The sequence below is a fragment of the Vombatus ursinus genome, unplaced genomic scaffold (genome assembly GCF_900497805.2).
Source record: "Vombatus ursinus unplaced genomic scaffold, bare-nosed wombat genome assembly UNPS02014973.1, whole genome shotgun sequence".
Taxonomy (NCBI): Eukaryota; Metazoa; Chordata; class Mammalia; order Diprotodontia; family Vombatidae; genus Vombatus; species Vombatus ursinus.
In genome coordinates, this window is record NW_020954751.1 from 17,390,490 (window position 1) to 17,407,329 (window position 16,840).

The 16,840-nt window shown below is 40.0% G+C and overlaps 1 long non-coding RNA gene across 1 annotated transcript in view; it reads left to right on the forward strand.

The window, feature by feature from the left end:
• LOC114030623 overlaps window positions 1-16,605 on the forward strand; it is a 172,893-nt gene extending 156,288 nt beyond the window's left edge. The window contains exon 5 of the long non-coding RNA XR_003567644.1: window positions 15,945-16,605. This is a non-coding gene — a long non-coding RNA (uncharacterized LOC114030623). The remainder of the gene's footprint in view (window positions 1-15,944) is intronic.
• Window positions 16,606-16,840: the final 235 nt, after the last annotated feature.

The window sequence follows — 16,840 nt, forward strand, 5'->3', positions numbered from 1 at the left end:
ATTTAGAGGTCATCTGGTCTCATCTCCCCTCTCCTCCCACCTGAAGCATGGAAGTCTAACATCCCTGGTCGGCCTCTGCTGGAATCCTCCCTTTGGAAGCTACACATTCCCTAACTGGAATAACTAATTCTTAAGGAAGAAGTTTTTCCTTAATGAGCTAAAATCTTCTTTCCTGTTGTTCCTACCTTTCATTCTCCTTCTATTGGATTTCCTAGAACTCATGTGCTGGCGCCATTTGTGTTAAGGAAAAGTTGGAAACAAACAGCCCAAGATTTGGGGAGTAGCTGAATTAATTGTAGCTTCCAAACATAATGGGATACAATTGTGCTGTAAGGAATGATGAACATTAACAATTCAACGAGATGTGAGAAGGCGTGTATGAAGGGATGTATGGTGAAGAAGGAAAAGCCAAAAAATCAATATGCACACTGAATTACAACTGAGCAAAAGCAAACAATCTTATAGGACCTATAAAGGCAAGGGACTGCCATGTACCTACTTTTAAAAACACAGTCTTCCTCCTTTCCTTGAACAAAGGGTTCAGTTACACGGGCTATCAGTGGCAGGCACTCATATGTGGTTTTGTGTTAACTGTTTTCTGTAGTTTGTGTTTACGTTGTTGGTTTCGTTATAAATTTATCACTGAAAAAATATGATCACCTATCTCACATAAAACACTTGCATCTCTTTTGTCTGACACAGTCAGTCAGTAAGCATTAAGGGCCTACTGCATGCCGGGCACTAAGCTTAGTGCTGGGGATATGAAGCCCCTGCCCTCTAGGAGCTCATAATCTAATGGAGCAGATAACATGATAGATAGAAGGGGGTATGTGTGTGTGTGTAATATATACAAGATAAATTGGAGGGTGTGTGTGTGTGTGTAATAATACAAGATAAATTGGAAGTGACCAAAGTGGGGAGGCATTAGAATTAAGACACAGTGCCTAGCACAGTGCTTGGTCCACTGTAGGTACTCTCTCTACCAGACAGTGTGGCTTATCAGAAAGAATATTAGGTTGGTAGTTAGCTGGCCTGAGACCAGTCCCGGCTCTGACACTCACTCGTTGTGTGTTATTGGACAAGCCACCTCCTCTCTCTGGTCCTGAGTTTTCTTGTCTGTAAAATTATTAAGTTGGAACAGATGATTTCTTAAGATTCCTTCCAGCTCTGAAAAGTCTGTTATTTATAATCTTGGTAACATTGATTTAGGGATAAGAGGTAGGGGGGCGGATTCTTCCCCATGGTAGTTCCTTTGAAAAGGTTCTATGATGGACATCCTTTGGAATCCTTGAATTAAATTGCCTGGAGGGCTGTGGCTTGTCCCATTAATACCTATAGTAGGTATTAAAAGGAATGCCCTGCCTAGCTCCTTAACAGACTTCACTAAATAATTGCCAAGCTCTGTGTATGTAAGATAAACCAGGGTGAAGGAGCCATATGTCAGTCTAGAGGGTGAATGTTTGTTTCCAGTTCCCTACCCCAGCTGTGACAGAACAACCGGAATTGTTTGCATACCTCTCTCCCTCCCTAGAAAAGATGCTTCCCTCCCGCCCTACCTCTCTTTGGCAGATTTAGTGTTTTGCGAAAGGTTTTACTCTCTGGGTTGCTGGGTTCAGGGACCCAGCTAGACAATCCTCAGTAATTGTACGTCAGGATTCGTGCCACTTTATCGTCTGAGCCTCAGTGTCCTCATCTGTACCCTGGGGATATTAGTGCTTTCATTCTCTGTCTCACAGAGTCAAGAGAAGAAAATTCATTGTAAAGCTTAAAGTGCTATAGAAATATGAGCTCTTTCAGAGATATCCCAAGTTAAATATTTCCAGCTTTTCCCAAGACAGTGTTTGTTTGGTAAGAAGACAATGTAAATACGCTCCTCCATTCCAGATGAATTAAGGTTATTCATTTTGTCATGTGTGATTTCAGCATTTATTAAATACCTATTGCCTACAGTGTCTTGTGGAGGGAAGTGTTTTAGTCGGATATAAAGATTAGATCTCTTCCTACCCTTAAGGAGTTTGTATTTTAATGGGGACATAATTTAGATAAACAAGTATTATTATTACAAATAAGTATTATTAGATAAGGGCAAAATGAAATGGATAGAGTCTTAGAAAGACTCTTGGAGTCAGGAAGACTCATTTTCCTGAGTTCAGATGTGATCTCAGATACTTTCTAGCTGTGTGACCCTGGGCAAGTCACTTAACCCTGTTTGCCTTATTTCCTTATCTGTAAAATGAGCTGGAGAAGGAAATGCCAAACCACTCCAGTATCTCTGCCAAGAAAACCCCAAATGGGGTCGCAAAGAGTTGGACATGCCTGAAAGGAGGGAACGTTATTAAATAAACAAATAAGTATTTTTTGCATTAAAATAGACTGCATCCAGTGGAGGGCCAGAGTGCTATGGTTCATTTGTTCATTCAACATGTATTATTAAAGAGGAGAAGGATGTTCTTGAGTTCTCAAAATCATGGAGAGTGGATAGAGTTTGGAACATGGGAGATTAAGTAATAACAGTAATAATTTTTAAAAAATTCTATTCTTCCTCTCTCCCATCCTCCGTGCAAAAGTGGTCCCAAAGAAGATGACAGAAACCCAAATCCTGTCCATATGGCTAAGCGAGTTGTCCTCATTTGTAACAGTCAAGGACTACCCTTTGAAGTGGTTTTAAAACCAGTTTGGTAACTTGATTTGGAAAGCTGTATCAATGACCCCGAGTCACTCATTTGGCTCATTAGCTAGTCATCTGGACAGGGCAAATTGGTTTAAATGGAATGAAATGGGTTTCTCCCTCTTCAGGATACCTCACAATTCATGGCTTCTGTCCAGGCTCCTAATTGCCACTAATACCCTTCCTGAGCAGAGGACCATAGCAAATCCATCCTGAAAGCCTCAGAGGAGTTTTAATGTGTGGATTCTACTTCCCCAAGGGATTGGGGAGATAGGCTGATAAAACATAGGAAATTAACCTGAAATGAGCTGGGCTGGAAGAGGAAGGGAGATATACCATCAGAGAAGCAGGTCTGACAGACATCATGGAGCTATAGTGAGAGATACTATCTTTGAGGAGGCAAGAAAGCAATAATCATAAAAGAGCATGAAAGGGACCCTGGAGATCATCTGCCTTACCAACTTACCCTGCCCCCATTGTACAGATGGACTAACAGAGGCACAGAAAGGAGAAGTCACTTACTCAAGGAAGGATACAGAGGTTGGCAGAGCCAGGACTAAATGAGGGTCCAACTCTGATGGTCAGTCTAAGACTGCCCATTTGATTGCGTGTTGTTTTCACAAATTAGCGTCACCTGAGATGGAGACAAGTTCCTTGGGAAATTAGAGAAATATTGTGCCCCTGGACAACTGCCAGAATGGTCAGGATGTTAGATATATTGACCACATCCATTGCTCCTGATCCAGGGCCTTTTATATCATGAGTGTAAGTTATCTGGATGTATTGCAAACTGACTATGTTAATTTTAAGTTATTTTCTCTTTTGAGAAAAAAAGAACCCGCTGGGGTTTCATACAGGTTTAATACTGAAATCATACTTTTCCACTGTAGGGCACTGTTTGTCCTCTGAGACTAGGTCTGGGTTTGTATCCACCTCATGCTGCCTGTTCCCCAGATTTGGTCTGAACACCTTTTGGTGGTGGCATTCGAGGCTAAAGATTACAGACTGAGAGGTCTCAGTGACAATCCTATGTGTCTGTTTAGAGTCCCATTCATTGTTAGTCTGTCTCCCTTCAAAGCTCAGTTCACATGCTCACCGCCTTCAAGGAGCCTTTCTACTTTATAGTTAGTCAGTCAGTAAGCATTTATTGAGCACCTTTATGTGCCAGGCACTGTGCTGGCACTTGGGATACAAAAAGAGGCAGAAGATAGTCCTTTGCCTTCAAGAAGTTCTCTAGTGGGAGAAACAATGAGCAAACAAATAGGAAATAGTTAAGAAAGGGAAGACACTACAATTAAGAGGGGCTGGGAAAGGCATCCTTTAGAAGATGGGGTTTTCTTTGGAATTTTAAGGAAACCAGGGAAACTAGTAGGTAGAGATGAGGAGGGAGAACTTTCCAGGCATGGGGGCAGCCAGAGAGAATGGCCCAGAGCCAAGAGATGGACTGTCTTATTTGTGGACCAGTCAGGAGACCAGTGTCATTGATTTGAAAATTATGTGGGGGCAGCTAGGGGGTGCAGTGGATAGAGCTTTGGCCTTGAGGACCTGAGTTCAAATGCAGCCTCAGAATCTTGACACTTACTAGCTGTGTGACCCTTGGGCAAGTCACTTAACCCTGATTGCCTCACTAAAAAAAAAAAAAGAAAGAAAAAAGAAAATTACGTGGAGGGGAATAAAATATAAGAAGACTGGAAAAAGTATAAAGACTGGAAATGGGTTAGGTTATGAAGGGCTTTGAATGCCAAGTAGAGGGTTTTGTTTTCATTCCTGGAGGTGATAGGGAGCCACTGGAGTTTATTGGGAGTGTGTGTGATGATCATCAGACCTTTAGGTAAATCACTGTAGTGACTAACTGAAGGATTGATTAAAGTGGGGACAGACTTGAGGCCCCTACACCCACTACTATATCACAGTTCTCCTCTTCCTACAGCTTCGACAGTGTTCACTGTTCCCATCTTTGCCAATTTTTGTGGTATAAAGTGAAACCTTAGAATTTTTTTCAATTCGCATTTCTTTTATTCTTTGTGTCATGGAGCATGTTTCCACGTGGTCATTTACAGTTTGCAGTTCTTCATTTAAAAATGTAAAAGAAAATTTTTTTCCCCTAGTCTTTGACCAGTTGTGTTACGAGGGCACAGCTCTTAATGTTACGTATTTTTATCTAATCTTTACATATTTTGGATATTAGATTTTTATGAGTGATATTTGATGCAAAATATCACTCATTTTATTTTATCTCTTCTGATTCCAACTTTGTACATTTTATTCATGAAAAATCTTTTACATTTTATTTGGGAAAAATTACCCATTTTATCTTTTATTGTATCCTCTATTCTTTGTTTACTTAAAATTTTTCTCCTTGGCCCTAAATGAGAGATACCTTCTTTTATTTTTTTCTCATGATGTTGCCTTTTGTATTTAGGATATATATCCATTTAGAGATTATTGTTGCATATAGTAAGATGTTGGTCCAAATCTAATTTTTGCCAAAGTACTGTTGAGTTTCTTCAGCAGTTCTTAATGAAATGAAAATCCTTCTCTCATAGATTTATGTCCTTGGTTTTAAAAAACATTGGGCTACTATTTCCACTTGTTTCTGTTTCTTGATTATCTAGTCTGTGCCACCTGATCTAATTTTTTTTTTTTTTGGGTGATCAGTGCTAAGTAGTTTTAATAACTTTATAATGCAATTTGAAGCCTAGTAATGACATGTCTCTTTGATGCACAGTCTTTTCACTATTTTTTCTTAAAATTCTAGAACTTTTCTTCCAAATGATTTTGACATTTTTTTGCCTAGTCCTCCCCCCCCCAAAATCTTTTTCCTAATTTGATTGGTATAGCACAGAAAGTGTAAATTAACCTAGATTTGTCTTTTTTATTTTATTATCACAGCCCCGCCATAAGCTATGGATCACTCTCCATTTATTTAAATCTCTGTTTTTTTAAAGATGTTTTGTTATATTTGCATAATTCTTGTTTGTATCTTAGCAGGTTATTAAGTTCTAAGTTCATTATAGACTTCATAGTTATTCTGAGTGGAATTTATCTTCCTGTTAACTCTGAATGTCACCTAAGGCCCAGTCTTGAGTTTCTTTTCCCTCTATACTATTCCAACTGTTGCTTCCAGGATTAAATATAAACTCCTCTTTTTGGCTTTTAAAGCCCTCTCCATAACCCGGCTTCTTCCTACCTTTCTAGTTTTCTTACACCTTACTCCCCTCCACATACTCAGTGGTCCAGTGACACTGGCCTCGTTGTTGTTCCCTGTAAGCAACACTCCATCTCTGGATTCTGGGTATTTTCATTGGCTACCTGGGTATTTTCCCCATTCCTGGAATTCTTTCCCCTTCCATCTTAGCTAAAATCTCATATTCTACATGAATATTTTCCTGATCCCCTTTATTGCTGATGCCTTCCCCCTGTAGATTATCTCCAATTTGTCCTGTATATAACTTATTTGTACATGGTTGTTTGCATGTTGTCTCTCCCTTTAGATTGTGAGCTTTTTGAGAGCAGGGCCTAAGTTGGGTGGGTGAGGGTGGATAGGAGAGAGGTGGCTTTATGTCTCTAGTGCTTATTAGCACATTGCCTGTAAATAAGAGACACTTAATAAATGCTTGTTGACTTACTGTTCTTGGTTTTTATTAGTACTGACTATTCAAGGCGTCATCTCTCTGGGAATAGTATAAGTGTTACCTTCTTTGTGAAGCTTTCCCCAAAGAGGATCTATGTGGTGGAAAGAGCATGACTTTGGACTTAGGATTTGTCTTCACAATAGCTTAAGTTAGTTCTAGCTCTAAATCCTATGAAGACATAAGAGTGTAAAAATCCGCAGTGGGGTTATTAGCCTATAGTAGGGAGAGTGTGTTTCTCACATTTCTTTTTTTTTTTTCTTTTTTTACATAAGATTTGTTAGTTTTTTGTCAAGCTTTCTGGTTGGTTGCAGATCTTGCTATAGAATGAAACCATTGTTGGTGAGAACCAGGAGGATGAGAGGGACCATTGTCAATAAGTGTTCACACAAAAGTGAGAACATGCTTATGTGATGGGGAAGTGGGATAGCAGCCTCCACAGGGGCCAGGTGGTAGACAGGAATCCAAGAAGAGATGAACAAGCATTCCTCTGTGCGGCTGAGGCTCTTGACTAAGTGTATTATGGGTGTGCCTTTTGGAGAGGTCCCAGTTGAGAAGCCTGAGTTAAAGAGTATATACAGTTAAATTAAATAAGTATTTATAGACTAGCTACTGTATATATGCTAGGGGTCTTTCTAGTTATATCTGGAGCTGTCACATGCTCTGAGATTGATGGAATCTGGACAAGTATAGAATCAGAGACAGAGTCTAAGCTGTCTCAAGAAGAGGTTATCATACCCAGTGATACTAAGGCTAGACCTATGTATCAGCATGATGAAAAAAAAGAGAAAAGGGTCCTATTTGCACGAAAGTATTATAGCAGCTCTTTTCGTAGTGGCAAAGAACTGGAAGCTATGGGGGTGTCTGTCAATTGGGGAATAGCTGAACAAATTATGTTACATGATTGTAGTAGAATGTTATTGTTCTGTAAGAAATAATGAATGGGCTGTTACGAAGAAACCTAGGAAGACTTGTATGAACTGATGCAAAGTGAAATGAGAAGAAAAAGAAGAACAATTTAGAGTCTAATAAAAAGAGCTTATCCTCCCAGACTCATCTGTACCAAGAATAGTGACACTTCCACAAAGGAGAGTTACCAAGTATGACCACCAAAAATATCTAGGAACTTAGGAAATTCAGTGATATACAAGCCTTCCCTTGGTCATCTTCCCAAGGGTCATGGTTTTTTGGGGAAATACAGAGAGAAATTTACTTAATTCCAGAGTAGGTTTTATTGATATATCCTGTTTCTTATATCACCATATTATCACATAAATCTCTCCCAGAGAGTCATCACATGTGACAAATAGTATTTTTTTGTAGAGAAAAAAACTCAGCACAACTGATTGATTGAAAAAATCCCAAAAACATGTGCAATGTGTAACACTTTACAGAGAGAAATTTAGACACCAGGAAAGGTTTTAGCAGTGTATTGTGGTAGAAAGAAATCTGAATTTGGAATCTGAGGATTTAGGTTTATGGCCTGACTCTGACATTTTTTAGCTCTTCAACCTTGGGCAAGTCATTTTACCTCTGTGGCATTCACTTTTCCAGTTTGTGAAATGTGTGTGTTGTACTAAATGACCTGTAAGGTCCCTTTCAGTTCTATATCCTATGATCCTGTGATAAATAATAGTCAAACACCAGCAGGCAAGATCAAGATTAGTTACTGTTATCTATTTGGAATGTATGTGGGGTGGGGTGGGGGTGGGTAATTGGAGTTAAGTGACTTGCTCAGGGTCACACAGCTACTAAGTGTCTGAGGCTGCACTTGAACTCAGGTCCTCTTGACTCCAGGACCTATGCTCTGTCCACTGCACCACATAGTTGTCCCCTCTCTGTTTGGTTTTAGATATGAGAATATGCCCAGTATCACCCTGTTAACCTCTTTAGGGAGACAGCTTGGTGTACTAGAAAGAACACTGGGTTTGAAATCAGTCTTGGGTTCAAATGCTAACTTTGCTTCTTACTGCTTGTGGGACCTTGGGAAAATCCTTTCATTTCTCTGGGCCTTGGTTTCCTCAAATGAAGACACTGGACTAGATGACCTGACCATTCTAGCCTGTGAGTCCTGACATTGAAGGACAGAATGATAGTAGGTCTTATGTTTCTTCTACCTTAAACCTCTAAGTACTTGATACCTCCTAATGGCTATCATGGTAATTCCTGCAAAGTTATCTCCCTGCTTCTCTTGGGCATGATACCTGTGCCTATCACTCCGCTGGCCATGGTGCTGACATCTATGAGGAACATGGCTTATAAGATACGGTACATGCCCTAAAGGATTCTTGTTGTGGATTGGGGAAGAGGATATACACTCATGAATAGATCACAGTGTAAGATGGTAGGTAAACATGATTAAATGATAAAAGGTATGTTTGAGAAAGAGGGTTTGATGTACTTTAGAGATGGAGGTCTGAATTCTTCAGTAGATGTGGAAGACTTTTTGAAGGGGGTAAGAATTGAGCAAGAGTGTGAAGGGTAGACAGGATTCAGAGTCCTTTCTGAACATTTTGATCTTTGCTCTGCTTTCACAATCCTCAGTCGAGTGACCCAGCAATCTGGCTTATTCTGTACTCTATAGAAAACCCTGATGGCAGTTTTTGTTTTTCAGTTTTGGTCTGATTTCAGTATTTCCATAAGCACTTCATAAATACTTCCAGTTGCAGTCTCAGAGCCCTATAATTTGAATATAGAAATAGCAGGAGGCCTCTTTCACCTTGATAACCTCCCATAACCCTCGTCTTATTATTCTTATTCCTGAGCCCTGTTGTCTTAATTGAATTTGGCTCTTGTCCCAGATCTGACTGTGAACATATTAAAACTTGAAAAGCTATTGTAATTCTTCAGATAGTTAAATAAATAGGCATCTTTTTTTTTTTTGGTAAATAACACCTATCAGCAAAATTCATTGGTTCCTCTGACCCCCACCCTCTTGCCATCCCACTTGGATCCCTTTCCCACAATTTCTAAGTTTGAAGATTAATGCAGTCTCTTTCCTCTTTTAGTCACTCCATGTTGTAATAATATGTGTCATTTCCCCAGTGGGATAAGGAGGCTGTTCAACCTCTAAGGTTACCCAACTCTTACAGTAAAAGTGTAGTCATTTTGAATTGGGTCCAGTTCATGGCTTGTCACTTCCCAGCCAGGGTTGTTGGGAAGAGGCATAGGCTGAGCTGGTCCCTCTTGGGATGTTCAGCTTTATGTACTGAAGCACAGGCATAGTGGCCAATTATTCTGTTTAAGGACTCTCTAAGTTAACACTGTAAGTTGAATCATATTTTTACATAAGAAATAGTATTACAATAGAGGTTGTGTCCCTGAGCAAAGGCTTAATATCCTTTGATAAACTTCTTTAAAAATCTTACTTTTGTTGATATATTTTACTTTTAAATTACATTCATTTCTGAATATATCCCTACCCAGTGACCCATTTGTCCCTTGTAACAAAGATTAAAAGGGGGGGAAAAGAGGTTCCAAAACAATCAATATATTAACTGCGCTTGATCATACACGCAGAATTCTGTAGCCATGTTCTCCTGCCTCTGCAAAAAGAAAAAAGATAATTTCCTCTATTCTTTTCCCAGACAAAATTTGCTCATTATAATTATATAGCGTTCAGCATCAGTGTTTTTTGTTCTTTCTGTTTATATTGTCATTTACATTATGTTTATATTTTCCTGGTTCTCTTTATATCAATTGACATAAATCTTGTGTTTTTCTGAATTCTTTGTATTGGTTGTTTCTTACAGAGTAAGAATATTGTATTACATTCCTATGTAACAAATGTGTTTAGCCTATCCCAGTAGATAAAAACCAACTTTTTATAGATATGCTCAACAAACCAACTCTCACTGGCCCATCTTCAAGCCATTCTCCAGCCACTACCTCCCTCTGGAACTTTTGACTCTCACTGTGGAGCCTTGGGCTCCGACTGGTGAAAATTCCTTATTTAGCCTGACCCAGCTCTAACATGCTACTCCCCTGCCATCTTCATGCAGTGCCTCTTAGGGCATTCAATCTCCTTTTCACCCCCCTTCCTCTAGATCTGGAAAAAAATCATCAAGTCAACATTCTTATGGTTCCACTCATCATCCCTGGGAGTTCTCTGATTCCAAACCCACTTTTGTTGTTGTTATTCAGTTATTCAGTTGTGTCAGATTCTTTGTGACCCCATGGACCACAGCATGCTCCTCCACTGTCTCTCAAAGTCTATCCAAGTTCATGTTCTTTGTTTCCATGACACTTTCTATCCATCTCATCCTCTGCCATCCTTTTGCCTTCAATCTTTCCTGACATCAGGGCCTTTTCCAGTGAGTCCTGTCTTCACATTATGTGTCCAGAATTTTTAAGCTTGAGCTTCAGTATTTCACTTTCCAGTGAATAGCCTGAATTAATGTCTTTAATTACTGACTGATTTGATCTCCTTGCTGTCTGATAGACTCTCAAAAGTCTTCTCCAGCACCACAATTTGAAAGCATTGATTATGCAGCACTCAGCTTTCTTTATAGTCTAACTCTCACAACCATACATTGCTTCTGGAAAAACCATAGCTTTGACTATACAGACCTTTGTCAGCAGGGTGATCCCTGCTTTTTACTGTCCAGATTCACTGTAGCTTTCCTTCTGACGAGCAAATGTCTTTTAATTTCATGGCTGTAGTTAACATTTGCAGTGATTTTTGAGCCCAAAAATATAAACTCTGACACTATTACGCTATACAATATGTTTTGTCTTCTATTAGTAAAATAAGCTTTCTGAAGGAAGGAACTGCCTTGTTCTATATTTATAGCTACAACAGTTAACAGTACCTGGCACATAGTAAGCATTTAATAAATGTTATTTTTTTAATCCTTTGATTTCACACCATATTTAACTACAAATCCACATAACCCCGTAAATTGTATGCAGCTCCGTGGTCTAGTTGGAAGAGAGTTGTGCCTGGAGTCAGGAAGACCCAAGTTCAGAACTGGCCACCGGCATATAAGTAGCTGTGTGACCTTGGGCAAGTCACTTAACCTCTGTTTGCCTCAGCTTCCTCAACTCTAAAAAAAAAAGGATAATAATACCTAATAGTGTTGTGGTAAGGATCAAAATTAAATAATATTTATACAGGGCTTAGCACAGTGCCTGGTACATAACAGGTGCTTCATAAATGCTTATTTCCTTCCTTTCTAAAAAAGTATATAAATTAAGTATACAGGCAATGCTATTTGATGTCTAGGAGTTCGGTTATATATAAGTATAGGTGGAGGAGCTGTACCTAAGATCAGGAAGCAGAGATCTCCTGAGGACTGGATGTGGGAAGTAGAGGACGGTCTTAGTTCTTAGGCTCTTAGGGTCATCTGGAGGTGATATGGGTCTGTGCTGCCTCAAATCGGCGTAACTGATAGTGTGTTTGTAAGTGTGAATCACTGCAAAGGTAAGGGCTGCTTGTAGTGTGACTGAAACAACCTGTACAGAGGGACTTAGTGCTTGGGGACAAGGCATTTTGAAGTCATTTTCTTCTAGGACTTTGGAAATATTCCTGCTTATAGTTTGAGAGACCTTTAGCAATTCTCCTGGCAAGCAAAGCCAATATTGCAGCTCAGATTTCAATAGTACTGGAATGTTCTCAAAACATTTTGTGTACCATTAACCAATCTGTTCCCATTTTATGGATGAAGAAACCAACTATGGCCCAGAGCAGTTAAGTGGCTTGCCCAATTCCATGAGTCTGGTAAAGTTCAGAAGCTAGAACTAGAATCCAGGCCTTGATCTGTAAGCTCAGTGACTTTTTATCTCACTGTGGCAAGCTGTGCCTCACCAGGTGGAAGAGATGGAAAGAACAGTGTCAGTAAAATGCTATGAAAATTAACATGCTAAGTTATGCCTTAGGAAAAATGATATGTAAACATGGAGTTCCATGATTGAGAGTTCTGTAAAATTATTCTCAGGGCTATGAGGTTCGACAGTTGGTTATTTGCTTTCTTTTCTTTTCTTTTCTTGTCTTTTCTTCCTGGTTCATTCTTGTTAAACTTTGTTTACAAATCAACACATCATGCCGATGCCTGTCACTTTTTAACCACTTGAAATGTACCTGCATTTCCCAATCGCTTACTTTGTTCCACCTCCCTTATTAACCTGAAAGTAAAGGGGGCAGGAACTAGGATGATACAGCCAAGTAAAAGTGGAAATGTGATTTACTATGGAGGCCACTGCTGGACTTATAGAAGGAAACCCCTGATGTTGCCCCTAATTTGAAGTCAAGATTGGCATGGGCCCAGCCCCATTCATGCTTTACTTCTACTTGGACCACCTCTCTTATAAAGTTTGTAACTCTATGACACTTTTAAATCACTATAGAAGAGTCAGGTTAGCTAGCATTTATTAAGTGCCTACTGCATGCCTAACTGCCAAGACTAAAGGCAAAAACAGCCCCTGCTCTCAAGGAGTTGGCAGTCTAATGGACTGATTATTATCAGAGTCTGTTCTGATCCTTGGGCATCCAGTAGACTCCCTAGATAGAGCTTTTGTGTGCTGAATGATGAGGCTAATGCAGAAATGAGTAAGACACTGGCCTTGCTCGCTCTTGGAAGCTTACAACCTGGGAAGGTATGTTGGGGAGGATAGTTAAGACAGGAGAAAAATTAACTATAACATAGAGAAATGTGAAAGGGTGGGAAAAGTATTAAAATATTCAAGGGTTTGAGGAGTGAGGTGACAACCAGGAAAACTGCCTAGAGATGTGAATCATAGACTCTCAAGGGTCACAAGGAAGCAAACTTCTTTGTGACTCTTAGAGTACTGTGTAAATATGAGTTCTGTGTGTTTCCATGTATTTAATTCAAGACTTTACCATAGGATCACAGATTTAGAATTGGAATGGATCTTAGAGGCCATTAAATTAAACCCCCAGCTTTATTGATGAAAAAACTGATAGAGAGAAAGATAAGTAGCTAGAGAGGTTAAGTAACTCTTTATTTCTCACCGGCTTGTAATCTGGATTCCTCGGCCATGGAAAGTCTTCATCCTGGGAGATTTGCTTCAGCCCTGGGATTCACACCTCAGAAGTACCCTTAGCCCTTGCGGCCCCTGACTCTGATTGCACCACTTCTTCTAGAACTTTGGTTTAAGGAGTGTGTCCTGATTGGCTGCAGTCTGGATTCTTCCACCATGTGCTCCTGAGTACTTTCCTGTCCCCACTCCCTTCAGCTTCCTTTTACGCACTGTGTCTTCCTTTAGAATACAAGCTCTTCCAAGGCTGGGACCGCTTTGCTTTTTTGTTTGTATTTGTGGTCCTGGTGCTTAGCTCAGTGCCTGACACTGTACGGGTTTGAGAAATACTTATTAACTAACTTGGTCACATAACTAATAAATGTCTGAGCCTACATTTAAACCCAAGTCTTCTTGACTTCCAACCCAGTGCCCCCCAAGTAACAGAATCATCTGGAAGCACAAATCTAAGTGGTTGACCAGTCTGATAAATTTCACCTCCTTGATATTTTTTGCATCCATCCTCTTATCTCTACTCAGAGATACTGCTCTAGTCCCTGGCCCTCATCACCTCTCCACTGGTCTAGTGTGAGAGTCTCTTTACCTCCTCTAATCTTTCTTCCTTACAGATGCCAAATTGATATTCCTAAAGCACCAATATGATCTTGTCACCCCTCTGGTCAAAAAGCTCCACTGGCTCCCTATTGCCTCAGGGATAAAATAGGAACTTTTATTTGACATTTAACACTCAGTATTAGACTGTGATGTACTTGAGAATGGAAACTGTTGTTTGCCTGTCTTCATAACCCCAGCACTTAGCTCAGTGCCATAGTAAGCTCTTAGTAAATTCTTGTTGACTGACTGACTGACTGATAACAGAGTACGTTTTTGCTATAGTGCCCTGTTCTTAGCTTGTGCAGAGGCCGAGGTAGTTTTAGCCCAGATCTTACCTATCTTGACAGTGAATCAGTGGAAGAGATTAGGAGGCAGAAAGTTCTTCCTGTCCCTCCTCAAATTTTACTGGGCAGTCTCCCCAGTTTTTGAGGGCAGAAACAGGTATCTCCAGTATCTAGCACAATGCCTTGTATACAATACTTGCTTGATAAGTATTGTTAAATTTGTTTTTCAGGCACAGTTATTTTTGTGACCCATGTCAGTATATGATGAATGTAGTGTTTGACTGCCTGGACATTTTAGCTAGAAATTGTCTAAGTTTACACCCACACACACACTCTCACTCTTTCCATTTCCGGGTCTTCTTTTTTGGTAGAAGCAGGTAATGGGAGAGCAGGGACATGAACAGAGTGGAATGACTTCTCCGTTAGTGGATAGTCACCCCATGGCCCAGCTCCAGTGGTCTGACATGTTCTCTGCAAAGGAGGAAAGAAAAGGCACTGATGTGAAGCTCTAAGAGAGAATGTTCTGTTTTTTCTAGGCCTAAGTGTCCATGATTTAGCTGTTGGACACACTCAATGAAATGAGCAGAGGAAAATACTGGCTTCTCCTTTCCTTATTCTCTGGCAAAGGAAGAAAGAAAGAAAAGATGCAACCATTCAGCTTAATTTTAGGAAAGCTTCAGGCTTCTCTGAATAGGGAGAAAGGAGGAACTGCTCTGATACCAAATTAGACCCTACCTTTTTGTTGCTTTTCCCCAGTTGATCTCATCTTGGGCTTGGTTTACTGCATTGGAAGCAGACAGATGGGCCCTGTAGTGATTCACTAATGACAACAGTCTTACTATTTAGGGCTTTTAGAACACGTTTGCATTCATTCTCTTAACTGAGTCTCACAGCATGCTGGTGAGCTTGATAGATCTGGTGTTAACAATGCTATTTTGCAGGAGAGCAAGCTGAGCCATGGAGATGTTAGGTGACTTGCCCATGGCCATAGACTCAGAAATAGAGCATGTGCCTTTGGACTCTGAATCCAGGGCTCTTCTCCATCCCTGTACTAGATCATTCTCCCTGGCCATGAATTTTGGACTAACTCTCCCACTTAGTGGTCAGTTGGTAGCAATGGGGCTCCAGTCAGTGAGCCACTGTCGCTTTTTGGAGGGACTATGGGAGCTCTTTGACTGAAGTTTGGAGTACCGACAATTAGTACCAACAGTCTCAGAGGTGGAAGGAATGTGGGAAATGACTTATCTCACCTCACCCATACCTGAATAAGAATCCTGTATATACCTGTCCCTGAAAATGGATTGTACAGCCACCAAGTCAAAGAATTCTGGTCAGGAGGGGGTCCTCTACTTTTCGATGCTTTTGGAGACCTTTTATTCTCAGAAAGTTTTTCTTTAGGGTTGAAATTGGCTGTTCCACAACTTCTCTACAGAATTCCTTGTTCTGCCCTTGGTAGCCAAACAGAATAAAAATCTGTCTTCAACTGTTAATCCCTGAAATACTCAAAGGCAGCTAATTTGCCTTCCCCTGCCCACCCTATCACTTCTTCTCCAGGTTAAAAGTTAAAGTCCTCAGTTCCTTCAGATGATCCTTATATGGCATGGTGGTTGCCCTCATATGGACGTGTTCCTGTTTGTCAGTGTCTTTACTCAAATATGATGCCAAGAGCTGGTATAGCTTTTTTCCTCCTTGTTTGTTTGTTTATTTGTTCTTAATGCTGATTCTCTTAACCTTTTATTTACTAACTTATTTTTTGTTTACATGAAACAGCAAAGAACCCCTGAGATGGGGGAAGACGAGGAAGCTTACTCCAGACAAGTCAAAACACTACCGCCTTGACCACCACCTCCCCTCAGAAACTGTTGGAGACAATCCCAGGAGCCTTAGGAATAGTAGTGCTTGTGGCCTAGTGTCCACAGTTATCATCTGGGGAAGAAATCCCTATGGGGATGCAGCTTGGTAATGGCTCCTTTGGGGGCTACAGATGAAGCTATCAAAGACCCAAAAGAAAAAGTTCTTGGCACTGCCGAATGGCTTAACATCAGAAATGGATATAATTTTATGAGTGCAATTGATGTGAAAGACAAACCTTAAATTCATTCATTTATTACTATGTTGTCAAACTCAGGAATTTTTACACATTGTATTTATTCCATTTTGCTTTTTATTCTATTAGATATACATCTTTTTTAAAAAAAAAATTTAACTTTCATGAAGAAATGTTAAATGTTTTATACACATCAATAAATTCATTGTTGTCCTGTAGCATCGTAATTGAAACACTGGCTTCTGTAACCCAGTAACTCATTGAAATGCTTTTAACAATTGTGTTATGGTCTGTCCTGAGGAGTATGGGATTTTTCTTTTGCTTTTCTTGGTGGGGGGGGATTTTTCCATATGACTTGCAGCTGATGTGTTGTCTCCCCCATTAGAATGGGAGCTCCTTGAGGGCAGAGGCTGCCTTCCTTTTCTTTCTCTATGTATCCCCATTAGCACAGTGCTTTACACATAGTAGGCATTTAATAAATGCTTTTTTTCCACTTGTTCATTCAAATAAATATTTTTATACATATTTTCCTCATCTTCTCATATGTTTTTTCCACCTTGTCTGCACTTTTTGTCATTTCTTTGCCCTTTGTGACTGATTCTTTTTTGGGAACTGCTAG